The sequence below is a fragment of the Hemiscyllium ocellatum genome, chromosome 43 (genome assembly GCF_020745735.1).
Source record: "Hemiscyllium ocellatum isolate sHemOce1 chromosome 43, sHemOce1.pat.X.cur, whole genome shotgun sequence".
Taxonomy (NCBI): Eukaryota; Metazoa; Chordata; class Chondrichthyes; order Orectolobiformes; family Hemiscylliidae; genus Hemiscyllium; species Hemiscyllium ocellatum.
In genome coordinates, this window is record NC_083443.1 from 6424601 (window position 1) to 6439777 (window position 15177).

Here is a 15177-nt window from a genome sequence, read left to right on the forward strand (position 1 = left end):
TCTCACGGGGAACCTAGTCGAATGCCTCACTGAAGTCCATATAGATCACACCTATCGCTCTGCCCTCAATCCTTTTTGTTACTTCTTCAAAAAACTCAATCAAGTTTCAGAGACATGATTTCCCACACACAGCCATGTTGTTAGCAAGGTCTTCATAGATTGTGCGGGACCCCTACTTAAAACCAGGAATGGGATCAATGTATCTTAATGAGTAAAGACTCCTACAGTAGGACCTGTAGGAAAAATTGGTGGTGGAAAAATTAATTAACTTTTTTTCCGAGTCATGGATGCGCAAGGAAATACAATCAAATCAAGGTACACATTTTATGTCACAGCTGTTTAAAGAAATGATGACTAGTTTGAAGATGAAACAATCTTAAGGTACGTTAGAAAAATGCCATCAAACTTTGGAACCTGAGATTAGAGCTTGTTGTCAGGAATGTCCTAATGATTGGGATGAAGGAAGTCCCTTGTTACTGGTTGCACCAGGGGTCATCCTAATGAAGCCACATCATTCAGTCCTTTTGAAGTGATATATGGACATGAGCTGAGGGGACCACCTATATAGATTAAAGACAAACGGATAAACAAAAACACAGAGATGGCAATATGAGCTTATTTTTGAGTCTCAGAGAGAAATGCGCCAAAGCATGTATGTTGGCCAAGATGCATTTGAGGAGTGCTTAAAAAAACAATGAAAACTAGAACAGATTTTTTAAAAAGCCCAAGTTCAAAATTGTGTTGTTACCTGTTTTTGGGAAAAACATTGAAAGCAAGGTTTACTGGATCTGATCAAATCAAATGGGCGTGGGTTTCCTCCCACAGTCCAAAGATGTGCAGATCAGATGAATTGGCCATTCTAAATTGCCCTTGGTGTTAAGTGCATTAGTCAGAAGGAAATAGGTCTGAGTGGGTTGCTCTTATTAGGGTTGGTGTGGACCAAATGGATGGCACGGTGGCACAGTGGTTAGCACTGCTGCCTCACAGCCCCTGAGACCTGGGTTCAATTCCCGACTCAGGCGACTGACTGTGTGGAGTTTGCATGTTCTCCCCGTGTCTGCGTGGGTTTCCTCCGGGTGCTCCGGTTTCCTCCCACAGTCCAAAGATATGCGGGTCAGGAGAATTGGCCATGCTAAATTGCCCGTAGTGTTGGGTAAATGTAGGGGAATGGGTAGGTTGCGCTTTGGCGGGTAGGTGTGGACTTGTTGGGCCGAAGGTCCTGTTTCCACACTGTAAGTAATCTAATCTAATCTAATCTAAAAATGGAGCACAGCAATGTACATTATGCAGTGAGCAGTCCAGGCAGGAGAAAGAATCAGCAAGTGTTTCATGTAATATGTTGAAGATAGTACCATCCTCCAACATTTCCTCTGGCAGCCTTCCTCTACACTTCCTCCACACATGTACCACCCTCTGTGTGAAAATGTTGCCCCTTAGGTTTCTTATATCTTTCCCCTCTCACCCTAAACCTATGCTGTCTAGTTCTGAACTCCCATAACACTGGGAAAAGACCTAATCTATTTACTCTATCCATGACTCTCATGATTTTATAAACCTCAACCTAAACCTATGCCTTCTAGTTCTCGACTCCCCCACTCCAGGGAAAAGACTTTGTCTATTTACCCTCTCCATGCCCCTCATGATTTTATAAACCTTTATAAGGTCACCCCTCAGCCTCCAACACTCCAGGGAAAACAATCCCAATTGATTCAGCCTCTCCCTACAGCTCAAACCCTCCAACCCTGTCTGTGTGGAGTTTGCACATTTTCCCTGTATCTGCGTGGGTTTCCTCCCACAGTCCAAAGATGTGCAGATCAGATGAATTGGCCATTCTAAATTGCCCGTAGTGTTAGGTGCATTAGTCAGAAGGAAATAGGTCTGGGTGGGTTGCTCTTATTAGGGTTGGTGTGGACCTTTTGGGCCGAAGGGTCTGTTTCCACACTGTAGGGAATCTAATCTAATCTAATCTGATAAGGTCACCCCTCAGCCTCTGACACTTCAAGGAAAACAGCCCTAGCCTATTCAATCTTTCCCCATAGCTCAGATCCTCCAACCCTGGCAACATCATTGTAAATCTTTTCTGAACCCTTTCAAGTTTCACAACATTTTTCCGATAGGAAGGAAACCAGAATTGCACACAATATTCCAACAGTGGCCTAACGAATGTCCTGTACTGCCGCAACATGACCTCCCAACTCCTGTACTCGATGTTCTGACCAATAAAGGAAAGCATACCAAATGCCTTCTTCACTATCCTATCTACTTGCGAGTCTACTTTCAAGGAGCTATGAACCTGCATTCCAAGGTCTCTTTGTTCAGCAACACTCTCCCACACTTTCCCATTATTTTGAGTGATACTATTCTCTCCCTAGTTATCCATTTGTCCTTAATACATTTATAAAATTCCTTTGGATTCTCCTTAACCCTACTTGCCAAAGCTATCTCATATTCCCTTTTTGCCCTCCTGATTCCCTTTTAAGTATACTCCTACTGCCTTTATACACTTCTAAGGATTCACTCGATCCATCCTAATATCTGACATATGCTTCCTTCTTTTTCTTGACCAAGCCCCAAGTTCTCCAGTCATCCAGCATTCTCTACACCTACCAGCCTTGCCTTTCACCCTGACAGGAATATACTATGTCTGGACTCTTGTTATCTCATTTTTGAAGGCTTCCCATATTCCAGCCGTCCCTCTACCTGTGAACATCCGCACCCAAGCAACCTTTGAAAGTTCTTGCCTCATACTATCAAAATTGGCCTTCCTCCAATTTAGAACTTTAACTTTTCAATCCTGTCTCTCCTTTTCCATCACTATTTTAAAACTAATAGAATTATGGTCCCTGGTCCCAAAGTGCTCCCCCACTGACACCTCGGTCACCTGCCCTGCCTTATTTCCCAAGAGTAGGACAAGGTTTGCACCTTCTCTACATCCACATGCTGACTCAAAGTTTTCTTGCACACTATCTACCACAGATTGACAAGGTGGGAATTGAACAGACAGTTGGTTATGATTTGAAGAAACTGACAATGTGTCAGCAAAAGTATTTGATGCTCGAGAAGAAGACATGGAGTCTTGCATAACATTTTAATGGAGTCAGTTAGTTGGATAGCTGGTTTGCAATGCAGACTGATGACCAACAGCATGGGTTCAATTCCTGTATTGGCTCTATCATGGAGGACTCTCTTCTCAGCGTGTCCCCTGACCTGGAGTATGGTAACCCTCAAGTTAAATCACCACCGCTCAGCTCTCTCTAATGAAAATGCAGCTGTATGATCTGGTAGGACTATGCCACTATACCATATACTTCATTTTGAAATATACGTTACCAACAATGGAAAAGAAGCCGTTGTAGTAAAATTTCAGGATAAGAACTTCTGGTTGTTTCAGTAGAGTTTTATCATCCAGCCATATAATTTAAAAATTATTCATAAGTGCGGTAATGACATTGATATATAGCAACACTTTAACAAGAATACAAAAGAAGGATGCTGAATGCTGTGATACAAATGGACTGATATAAAATATCGTTTCTGTAAAACTCATTGAATATTGATATCAAAATAGCATTACTGTTAACTGGATCCTCAGTTCCTGACCCACAGTCCACAATCAGTGAAGCCTGGGGACAATATTTCATCCTCATTAATACTCAACACTGGAGCCCCCAGGGCTGTGTACTCAGCCCCCTACTGTATACCAAATACCAGGCTAATGCCATTTACAAGTTCGCTGATGACACCACCATAGTCAGTCGAATCTCAGATGATGACGAAACAGACTACAGAAGGGAGGTGGAAGACCTGGAAAAATGGTGCACTGAGAACAACCCAGTTCTCAATGCCAGCAAAACCAAAGAACTCATTATTGACTTTCGGCGGGACGTTACTCATGTCCTCCTACACATTAACAGCACAGAGGTGGAATGAGTGGAGAGTGACAAGCTCCTGGGAGTGGTCATTCACAACAAGCTTTCTTGGACTCTTCATGTGGACGCACTGGTTACAAAGGCCCTTCTGAGGGTCTCTTCTTCCTCAGGCAGCTGAGGAAATTTGGCATGACGGTGAATACCCTTACCAACTTTTATAGGTGCACCATCGAGAGCATTCCGTCCGGATGTATCACTACCTGGTATGGCAACTGTACCATTCAAAATTGGAGACAGTTACAAAGAATGGTGAACTCGGCCCAGACAATCACAAAGGCCAATCTTCCATTTATAGAATCCATCTACCAGGCCCGCTGTCAAGGAAAGGCCGCCAGCACTCTCAAAGATCCATCCCACCCTGGCAATGTATTTTCACAACCTCTACCTTTGGGGAGAAGGTACAGAAGCCTGAACACATGCACCAGCCGGTTTCGAAACAGTTTCTACCATTTTGTTGTTAGAACACTGAATGGACTCACAAACTCTTATATTTGTCTGTACCTGTGTTTTTGTTTTTGCTGCTGTTTACCTATTGTTTACTTATCTATGCAATTTAACTCTGTGATCTGCCTGTATTGCTCGCAAGACAAAGCTGTTTACTGTGCCTTGGCACACATGACAATAAATTCAATTCAATTCAATTCAATAGTGTGACATAGAAATAGTGATGGAACATTTTTGACGAGAACTGAAAATGCATCTTAAAAATACATTTTCAGTTTTCGTTTGGGGATGGTGTGATGGAAAGTATGTGACATTAAATTAGACATTTTAAGAGTTTGAGTTGTAATCTGTTGACATGTTGGTCTATTTTTTGTGAAGGAGTTTAAAAATTAATTTATTCAGTCTTACAAGAAGCGTGACCTTTCAAATTGTAAATATCACTAGGGTGTTAATGGGGGTTTGGTTATGCTGTGGGGGTTTACAGCTGGACAGTAAAGGTGTTTAGCTATTAGCTTAGCACATTCTAGGATGAGAAAACATTTTGAAAATGTTATATCAAAGGCTTTCGTGTACAATATGAAGGGGACCTGACTGAAGTCTTAGAAAAAGGAGATTGTTCAGAGCAGTTAAGGAAATGAGTTCCCCAAGGAAAGAGGCAAGTTTGTGAAAATCTCCAGACCTGGAGAGCTTAATTAAAAATCTGCAGTGGTCATTCAAAACTGTGAAAGTCAAAGATCTCAGTTTTGTGAGCTAAACAAGGAGAATTCACAGCTCACATGACAGGTAATGAGGAGAAGCAGTTAAGTCAAACCCACAGATTTGTTGGAGAAAGGAAATGTCATGGCCACAGAACAGTCTGTAAATGGGTCAGCCAATATGTAATGTACCAGCAATGAGAGACATTGAGAGAGAGGGTCAGTATTCATTTTACTCTACTGCAGTGAGAATCAAACAGAATGCATGAATGCAAAATGCAAATCAGCACCCATAGATCATTGTCCTTATGTCAGTAATTGCATGTTCATCTGTGAGTCAGTGTGTGTGTAACTGTACCACAATGGGAATCAGTGTGTTTGTAGGATTGTACCTTAGTGAAAGTGTATGCGTGGAAGTGTACCCCAGTGAGAGTTCGTGTGTGCGGGACGGCATCCAGTGAGAGTTTGTGTGTGTGGTACTGTACCCCAGTGAGAGTCCACATGTATAGAACTATAACCCAGTGAGTCAATGTGTGTGGGACTGTAACCCCAGTGAGAATTTTTGCATGTGGGATTGTACCCCAGTGAGTGTTCAGTGTGTGTATGGAACTATAACTCAGTGAGAGTCAGTGTGGGTGGAACTGTACTTCAGTAAGAATCAGGAGTATATTACAGCGAGAATCAATGTGATGGGACAGTACACCAGTGAGAGTCAGTGTGGGTGGAACTGTACTTCAGTAAGAATCAGGAGTATATCACAGCGAGAATCAATGTGATGGGACAGTACACCAGTGAGGGTCAGTGTGTGTGGAACTGTAAGCCAATAAGATTCAGTAAGTATGGGTCTATACCCCCGTGAGTATTGATTTGTGTGGATGTGTACCCCAGTGAGAGCTAGAGTTTGAGAGTCAAGACCCTAGTGAGAGTCAGTGTGTGTGGGATCCGTATAATGTGAGAGTCACTGTATGTGGGACTGTATCCCAGTAAGAATCAGTGTGTGTGGGACTATACCCCAGTGAGAGTCAGTGTGTGTGGGATCCACATAACAAGGGAGTCAATGTGTGGGGGACTGTACCCCAGTGAGAGTCAGTACATGTGGGACTGTACCCCAATGAGTGTCAGTGTGTGGGTCTGTGCCTCATTGAAAGTCAGTGTGTGTGTGGGATTGTACCCCAGTGAGAGTCAGTGTGTACGTGGGACTGTACCCCAGTGAGGGTCAGCGTGTGTGTGTGGGACTGTACCCCAGTGAGTGTCAGTGTATGTGTAGGACTATACCTCAGTGAGAGTCAGTGTGTGGTGGGACAGTACCCCAGTGAGAGTCAGTGTGTGGTGGGACTGTACCCCAGTGAGAGTCAGTGTGTACGTGGGACTGTACCCCAGTGAAAGTCAGTGTGTATGTGGGACTATATCCCAGTGAGAATCAGTACATGTGGGACTGTATCCCAGTGAGAGTCAGTGTATGGTGAGACTGTACACAAGTGAGAGTCTGTGTGTAGGACTGTACCCCAGTAAGAGTCATTGTGTGTAGGACTGTACACCAGTTACAAGTGGAGTTCCGCAGGGATCAGTTCTGGGTCCTCTGCTGTTTGTAATTTTTATTAATGACTTGGATGAAGGAGTCGAAGGGTGGGTCAGTAAATTTGCAGATGATACGAAGATTGGTGGAGTTGTGGACAGTGAGGAGGGCTGTTGTCGGCTGCAAAGGGACTTAGATATGATGCAGAGCTGGGCTGAGGAGTGGCAGATGGAGTTCAACCCTGCCAAGTGTGAGGTTGTCCATTTTGGAAGAACAAATAAGAATGCGGAATACAGGGTTAACGGTAGAGTTCTTAGTCAGGTAGAGGAACAGAGGGATCTTGGGATCTATGTACATAGATCTTTGAAAGTTGCCACTCAGGTGGATAGAGCTTGTAAGAAGGCCTATGGTGTATTAGCGTTCATTAGCAGAGGGATTGAATTCAAGAGTCGTGAAGTGATGTTGCAGCTGTACAGGACTTTGGTTAGGCCACATTTGGAGTACTGTGTGCAGTTCTGGTCGCCTCACTTTAGGAAAGATGTGGAAGCTTTGGAGAGGGTGCAGAGAAGATTTACCAGGATGTTGCCTGGAATGGAGAATAGGTCATACGAGGACAGGTTGAGAGTTCTCGGCCTTTTCTTGTTGGTATGGTGAAGGATGAGGGGTGACTTGATAGAGGTTTATAAGATGATCAGAGGAATAGATAGCGTAGACAGTCAGAAAATTTTCCCCCGGGTACAACAGAGTGTTACAAGGGGACATAAATTTAAGGTGAAGGGTGGAAGGTATAGGGGAGATGTCAGGGGTGGGTTCTTTACCCAGAGAGTGGTGGGGGCATGGAATGCGCTGCCCGTGGCAGTGGTAGAGTCAGAATCATTGACGACCTTTAAGCGGCAATTGGATAGGTACATGGATGGGTGCTTAATCTAGGATAGATGTTCGGCACAACATCGTGGGCCGAAGGGCCTGTTCTGTGCTGTATTGTTCTATGTTCTATGTTCTATGTACCCCAGTGAGAGTCAGTACATGTGGGACTGTAGCCCAGTGAGAATCAATACATATGGGACTGTATCCCAGTGAGATTCAGTGTGTACGTGGGACTGTACCCCAGTGAGAGAGTCAGTGTATGGTGGGACTCTACCCCAGTGAGAGAGTCAGTGTGGGTCTGAACCCCATTGAAAGTCAGTGTGTGTGTGTGGGACTGTACCCCAGTGAGGGTCAGTGTGTGTGTGTGTGACTGTACCACACTGAGAGTCAGTACGTGTGGGTCTGTACTCCAGTGAGAGATTGTGCATGTGGGACTGTACCCCAGTGAGGGTCAGTGTGTACATGGGACTGTACCCCAGTGAGAGTCGGTGTGTGTGTATGGGACTGTACCCCAATGAGAATCAATACATATGGGACTGTACCCCAGTGAGCGTCAGTGTATGGTCGGACTGTATCCCAGTGAGTGTCAGTGTGTGTGTGGGACAGTACACCAGTGAGAGAGTCAGTGTATGGTGGGACTCTACCCCAGTGAGAGAGTCAGTGTGTGGGTCTGAACCCCATTGAACGTGTGTGTGTGTGTGTGTGTGTGTGTGTGTGTGTGTGTGTGTGTGACTGTACCCCAGTGAGAGTCAGGGTGTGTGTGTGACTGTACCCCACTGAGAGTCAGTACACGTGGGTCTGTACTCCAGTGAGAGATTGTGCATGTGGGACTGCACCCCAGTGAGGATCAGTGTGTACATGGGACTGTACCCCAATGAGAGTCAGTGTGTGTGTATGGGACTGTACCCCAGTGAGAATCAATACATATGGGACTGTACCCCAGTGAGTGTCAGTGTGTGTGTAGGACTGGGGTGTGAGCTGGTACCTTACTGGTAGAATGTGAATCTTTGAATACGAAGATCACAGATGATAGTGGAAGACTGTGATTTCAGTGAGAATACAGAGATGGGAATGACTTCTCACCTGGTCATGATGCTGAATAGCATGTACATAGTGATCCTGTTGTTTCCTTCGTTTACTCTGATAAAGAAATATAAAATATGTAAATACTGTGTGTACACAGATGATGCCCAGTATTCAGTAATCAATGACACCAGAAGGGATGGTCAGCAGAAACATTCCCTTTCTGGACGGGACATTGTTCAGTGAAGCTACTGAGTTTCTTTAGCAATTTCTGTTTTTGTTTCACCCTCTTCTCAGCCTTGTTGTCACCATTTTCAAAAACGATTGAAAAGAAAAAGGTATTTTACACAATACCATCACAGGATGTCTGAAGCAGTATGCGTTCACCGAGTTACACTTTCGGAAACCTGCTGGCATGTGTCAGTGACAATCATTGTTTATCTCCCATAAACTAAAATCCAGGGGGCTGTGAATATTGTGACATCGAAGAACCCAAGAGAAATTTATTACAGTTAAGTGCTATGTAGGAATATTACATTCCAAAGACACAGAATAAGCTGAGTTAATGTGAAATCTATAACTGAGGAACATGCTTCCTGTAGTGTGTCATGTTTCAATGAGCTGAGCTGAGATGGAGTACGAGATGTTTATACGCTCAGGCCACATACCATGTGACAATGATAATATCATTAACATGGCTCTTGAAGGAATATTGACACATTGATATAAGACATCACACTACCCCAATCACTGTCGCAATGGAGGTAAAAATAGCAGCCAATTTTCACACAGCAAGATTCCATACCCAGCAACATAATCATTGTGAATGAAGCTACTTTACTGATGTCAGTTGAGGGATAAAAATTACACACGAGGAAAATCTCCCCTGCTTTTGTCCAATGTTGTCATGGAATGCTCTACATCCTCGGTTTAACATCTCATCTGTGTCGAGGTGTACCAGCCTGCATTGTGATTCTGGGTATGAGATTCTGCTAGATTGGAAATCTGAGATGCAACCAATACTACCTGTCCAGCCTTGATACCATCAATCTGTCTGAAAGGACAATGAACAAAACCTTGTGACACCAAGTGAATAGAGGATAAGGGATGAAGGAAGGATGGTATTAGTGAATGGAGAACAACTGTTGCCATTATGAACTCACCGCAGAGTGCAGTTCCTTGCCTTGTTCCACAAGAACATTGCTAGAATGTGTCTGTAACAGGAAAAACAAAGTTTAATGTTTAAGAATCATAGAGATCAGCACAGAAAAGGCCCTTCAGTCCATTCGGTCTGTGCTGACCAAAAACAAACACCTAACTATTCTAATGCCATTTTCCAGCACTTGGCCTATAGCCTTTTCTAGGAGAAAGTGAGGACTGCAGATGCTGGAGATCAGAGCTGAAAATGTGTTGCTGAAAAAGCGCAGCAGGTCAGGCAGCATCCAAGGAGTAGGAGAATTGATGTTTTGGGCATGAGCCCTTCTTGGATGCTGCCTGACCTGCTGTGCTTTTCAGCAACATATTTTCAGCTGTAGCTGTAGCCTTTTTTGCCTTGGTTTTGCAAACACACATTGAAATACTTCTTCAATCTTCTGATGGTTTCTTCCGTGAGCATCCTTACAGGCAGTGAGCTCCAAATCACCCCCAACCCCCAAACCCTCTGGCTGAAAACATTTTTCCTCACTAACCCTCTAAATCGTCTACCTTTACTTTAAATCCATGACCCCCATCATTGATTCCTCCACTAAGAAGAAACGTTTCTTCCTGTCTACCTTCTCTCTGCCCCTCAGAATTTGATCCATCTCAGTCACATCCCACCTACCCCCCAGTCTCCCCTGGTCCAAGAAAAACAACCCCAGTCTGTCCAATCTCTCTCTATCACAGAAACTCTGCAACCCTGGCAACATTCTGGTAAGTCTGCTATCACATTGCTCCTATAAGGTGGATTCCGGAACTGCACACAATATACTCGAGCTGCTGCATAACCAATGTTGTATATAGTTCCGGCAAAACTTCCCTTCCCATGCCTTCTACACCATTTTATCCACCTGCCATGCTATCCTATATGCACACCAAGTTCCTCTGATCCCCAGTGCTTCCCAGGATCCTAAATATGGAATGTATTCATTATCTAGTTTGTCCTGCCCAAGTGTGTGACCTCACATTGATCAAGGTTGAATTTCATTTGTCATGAAACAGCACATGTGACCAGCCCATCTACATCCTCTTAGTGTCCAAGATTATATTCCTAAGACGATGAACCCTTCCCAATCTTCTCTGACACACTGATAATACTGTAACAATAAAAAATTCACTCACAGTGTTGAGAGGAGGTATACAGCCCGGTGTGGGATAGGATTATGCTGCCCAGTATGGGATGGGAGTTATACTGTCCATGTGGGATGGGAGTTATACTGCCCAGTGTGGGATGGGAGTTATACTGCCCAGTGTGGGATAGGATTATGCTGCCCAGTGTGGGATGGGAGGTATACAGCCCAGTGTGGGATGGGAGGTATACAGCCCAGTGTGGGATGGGAGTTATACTGCCCAGTGTGGGATGGGAGGTATACAGACCAGTGTGGAATGGAAGTTATACAGCCCAGTGCGGGATGGGAGTTGTACTGCCCAGTGCGGGATGGGAGTTGTACTATCCAGTGTGGGATGGAAGTTATACTGTCCGGTGTGGGATGGGAGTTGTACTGCCCAGTGCGGGATGGGAGTTGTACTATCCAGTGTGGGATGGAAGTTATACTGTCCGGTGTGGGATGGAAGTTATACTGTCCACTGTGGGATGGGAGTTATACTGCCCACTGTGGGATGGGAGTTATACTGTCCGGTGGTGGATGGGAGTTGTACTGTCCACTGTGGGATGGGAGTTGTACTGCCCAGTGTGGGATGGGAGTTGTACTGTCCGGTGGTGGATGGGAGTTATACTGCCCAGTGTGGGATGGCAGGTATACTGCCCAGTGTGGGATGGGAGTTATATTGCCCAATGTGGGATGGCGGTTATGCTGCCTGTCTGGTTTGGGATGGGAGTTATACTGTTCAGTGTGGGATGGGAGTTATAATATCTGATTTGGGATGGCAGTTATGCTGCCTGGTGTGGGATGGGGGTTATACTGTCCAATGTTGGATGGGAGTTATATTTCACAGTTTGGGATGAGAGTTGTACTGCCTTGTGTGGGATGGGTGTTATACTGCCCAGTGTGGGATGGGTTCCTGCTACTGATCACTGTCCAGTGATTGTTGGGTCAGAGAGAGAGAGAGAGGAAATCAGCCAGGCTTCTCGCTCCTGATCACTGTCCAGTGATTCCTGGGTTAGAGAGAGAGAGGGAGGAAATCAGCTAGGGTTCCTGCTCCAGATTGAGATTAGCCAAGGATCCTGCTCCTGATCACTGTCCAATGATTCCTGAGTTAGGGAGGGAGAGGGAGGAAATCAGTCAGAGATCCTGCTCCTGATCACTGTCCAATGATTGCTGAGATAGAGAGAGAGTGGGGGGGGGGGAGATCAGCCAGGATTCCTGCTCCAGATCACTGTCCAGTGATCATTGGATCAGAGAGAGAGAGAGAAAGAGAGAGGATGGGGTGGGGGTGCGGGGAGTGAGGTCAACTGGGGTTCTTGCTTCTAGTCACTTTCCAGTAATCTCTATGTTAGAGAGAGGCAACAGAAACAGATCTTCCTGTTCAAACTTGGCAGAATCCAATGTTTCACCTGAAAAGGAACTGCTGTTTGTGAAGTATTTGGGGAAGACAAAGGATTCAGTTAAACTTATTAGTGAACTAATATTTCACAAAGGGGGACAACCATTGTTTGTAAAGAACAATCTATTGACAATCTCAGAAAATACAGGAACGAAAACAGGATGGGTTCCTGCTCCTGATTGAATGGTGTGTTTGAGTTGTGTTGTTTATGCCAGATCTGTGGGTGATGGCAAGGGCTGTTTTGTGGATATGGTGTTGACGTTGCCAGAGGTGCTAAAATTACTCCTGCAGGCAGCTAGCATGGGCTCAATGGGATGAATGGCCTCCATTTGTGATTCTATTCTTTTTATTTATTCTTTCATGGGATGTGAGCATCATTGGTAAGGTTTTGTCCATTTCTAAAATGCGGAGTGATACTGTTGGTGATTCCAAAAGACAGTTCACATTGTTCAGAGACCATGTATCTCCTCAAGGGATAATACTAAACCCAACTGGTTATTAAAGTAACTGATGAGAGTTTCAAAGTCTCCATTACTCAGGCTGGCTTTTAGTTTCAGATTTTATTGATTGAATTTACATTGCACCTTTTGCCGTGATGTGATTTGAACCCTGGCGAATTTGCTGAGCCTTTGAATTACTCATCCAGTGCCATAAACACCATAACACCTCAAATGTGGCATGTTTAAGACTGTGTAATACGCACCTATGGCTTGGGGATCAGGAATAGTACAAGTTAGATTACAGGGATTGAAACAAAGTAGGAAGGTGCAATATAATAGAAAGGGGAACAACCAAAGTCACAGACAAACAGAGGTTAGAGAGACGTTTTTATCCACAAATCTGACAGCCACTGAGTGCCAGGGTGAGAGTGAATCCTCAGACGGTTCAGAATCATTCTGGTTTGAGATGAGGACAGGAGCAGGGCTGTGCAAACGGGAAACTTATTTCATTCTGCTGTTTCAAACACCAGTGGGTTGGCACATCAGCACGGGACAGTATTGGGCACATCTTCAAAATAAAGAATTTTAGAAAAAAGTAAGAGGACACCCATTTAAAACAAAGATGAAGAAGTTTCTGTTTTTCTCTCAGAGGGTTGTGAGCCTTTTGAATTCCCTCCATAAAAAGACAATGGATGTGGAATCTTTCAATGACAAAGGGGTCGAATGATTCTCGGGTGATATGCAGGAATGTAGGGTCGAGGTTAAAATCAGATTAGATTCCCTACAGTGTGGAAACAGGCCCTTCGGCTCAACAAGTCCACACCGCCCCTCCGAAGAGAAACCCACCCAAACCCATTCCCCTACACTATATTTACCCCTGACTAACACTATGGGCAATTTAACACATGGCCAATTCACCTGACCTGCACATCTTTGGATTGTGGGAGGAAACTGGAGCACCTGGAGGAAACCCACGCAGACACAGGGAGAATGTGCAAACTCTGCACAGACAGGTGGGAATCAAACCCAGCTGGTGCTGTGAGGCAGCAGTGCTAACCACTAAGCCACCATGCCACCCAAGTTGAATTGAATGGTGGAGCAGGCTTGAAGGGCTGAAGGGCCCACTCTTCTCCTTTGTTAGGATGTTTCGAGAGGTCACATGCAATTGGCTCTGAACTTGGGCAAACCACAGAGATTAAAGTGAGTGTGGTATAGTGCTGCTTAGGATCTGTCAGCTCTGGGGGTCTCTCTCTCTCCAACAGCAATCAAGTGAAATTCACAGAATCACAAAATTGTTACGGTGCAGAAGGAGGCCATTCTGCCCATCATGTCTGTACTGGGTCTCCAAGCCAGCATCATTGCCCAATGTCAATCTCCTACCTTTTCCCCTTACATTCCATTTCTATCCAGGTTAAAATCTAATGCTCTCTTAAATGCCTCAATCACATCTATAACCTGGAACGTCAAGTTGTCAGTCCTGTCCATTCTCTGAGTCATGTCTATAATTGCTATTATATCTCTGTCCCATGTTCCCAACCATGCCCTAAGTTCATCTGCCTTCCTGTTGGGTCTCTTGTATTGAAATAAATGCAGTTTAATTTATCAGTTCTTCCATATTCTCTGCCTTGTTCTGCATGTCTTGATTATTTGACTCCTCTCTGTTCATAACAGTACTAGTCTCAGACAGATCTCTTTCCAGGGAAATAGTGAGAAAAGAGATCAATCTGAGACTGGTACATTTGGGAAAAGGCAGTAGGAGTATACTTAAGAGGGAAGGGCATAAAGGGGATAGGAGGTAGCGTTGACAAATGGGAGATGTGGTTAAGGAGAATCCAAAGGGATTCTACAAATACATTAAGGACAAAAGGGTAATGAGGGAGAGAATAGGACCCCTTAAAGATCCTCAAGGCAGCCAAGGAATCGCAGGAGATGGGGGAGATACTAAACGCGTATTTTATGTCAGTGTTTATTATGGAGAATGATATGGAAAATATAAAACATGGGGAAATAAATAGCGACATCTTGAAAAGTGTCCATATTACAGAGGAGTACTGGACGTCAAAAAATGCATAAAGGTGAATAAATCCACAGGACCTGACCAGATGTACTCTCGAACTCCATGGAAACAGGTTCATTTATATGTGATCTTCATGTGGCAGAAATGGAAATTCTTCCTTTGTCCAAAATCATTTACAAGTCTGATCTGCACTTACATTTACAACATGCAAAGAGAGTTCAGCAGAAGGAATCTGTATCAACTCATTGTTCATTAAATTCCAACCAATTCCACTTCCTACAGGCCTGTATCAATCCCATTCTATTTCCACTGTCACACTTTCTCCCCACAGTCCTGTATCAATCCCAATTTCACTTCCACTCTCCCATTCTCTCCCCATAGCCCTGTATCAATCCTAATCTAATTCTACTGCTCTGCTATCTCCCCACAGCCCTAAATCAATTTCAATTCTACTTCCACTGTCCTACACTCTCTCTCTCTACAGTTCTGTATCAATTTCAATTCTATTTCCACTGTCCTACTCTCTCTCTCTACAATTCTGTAT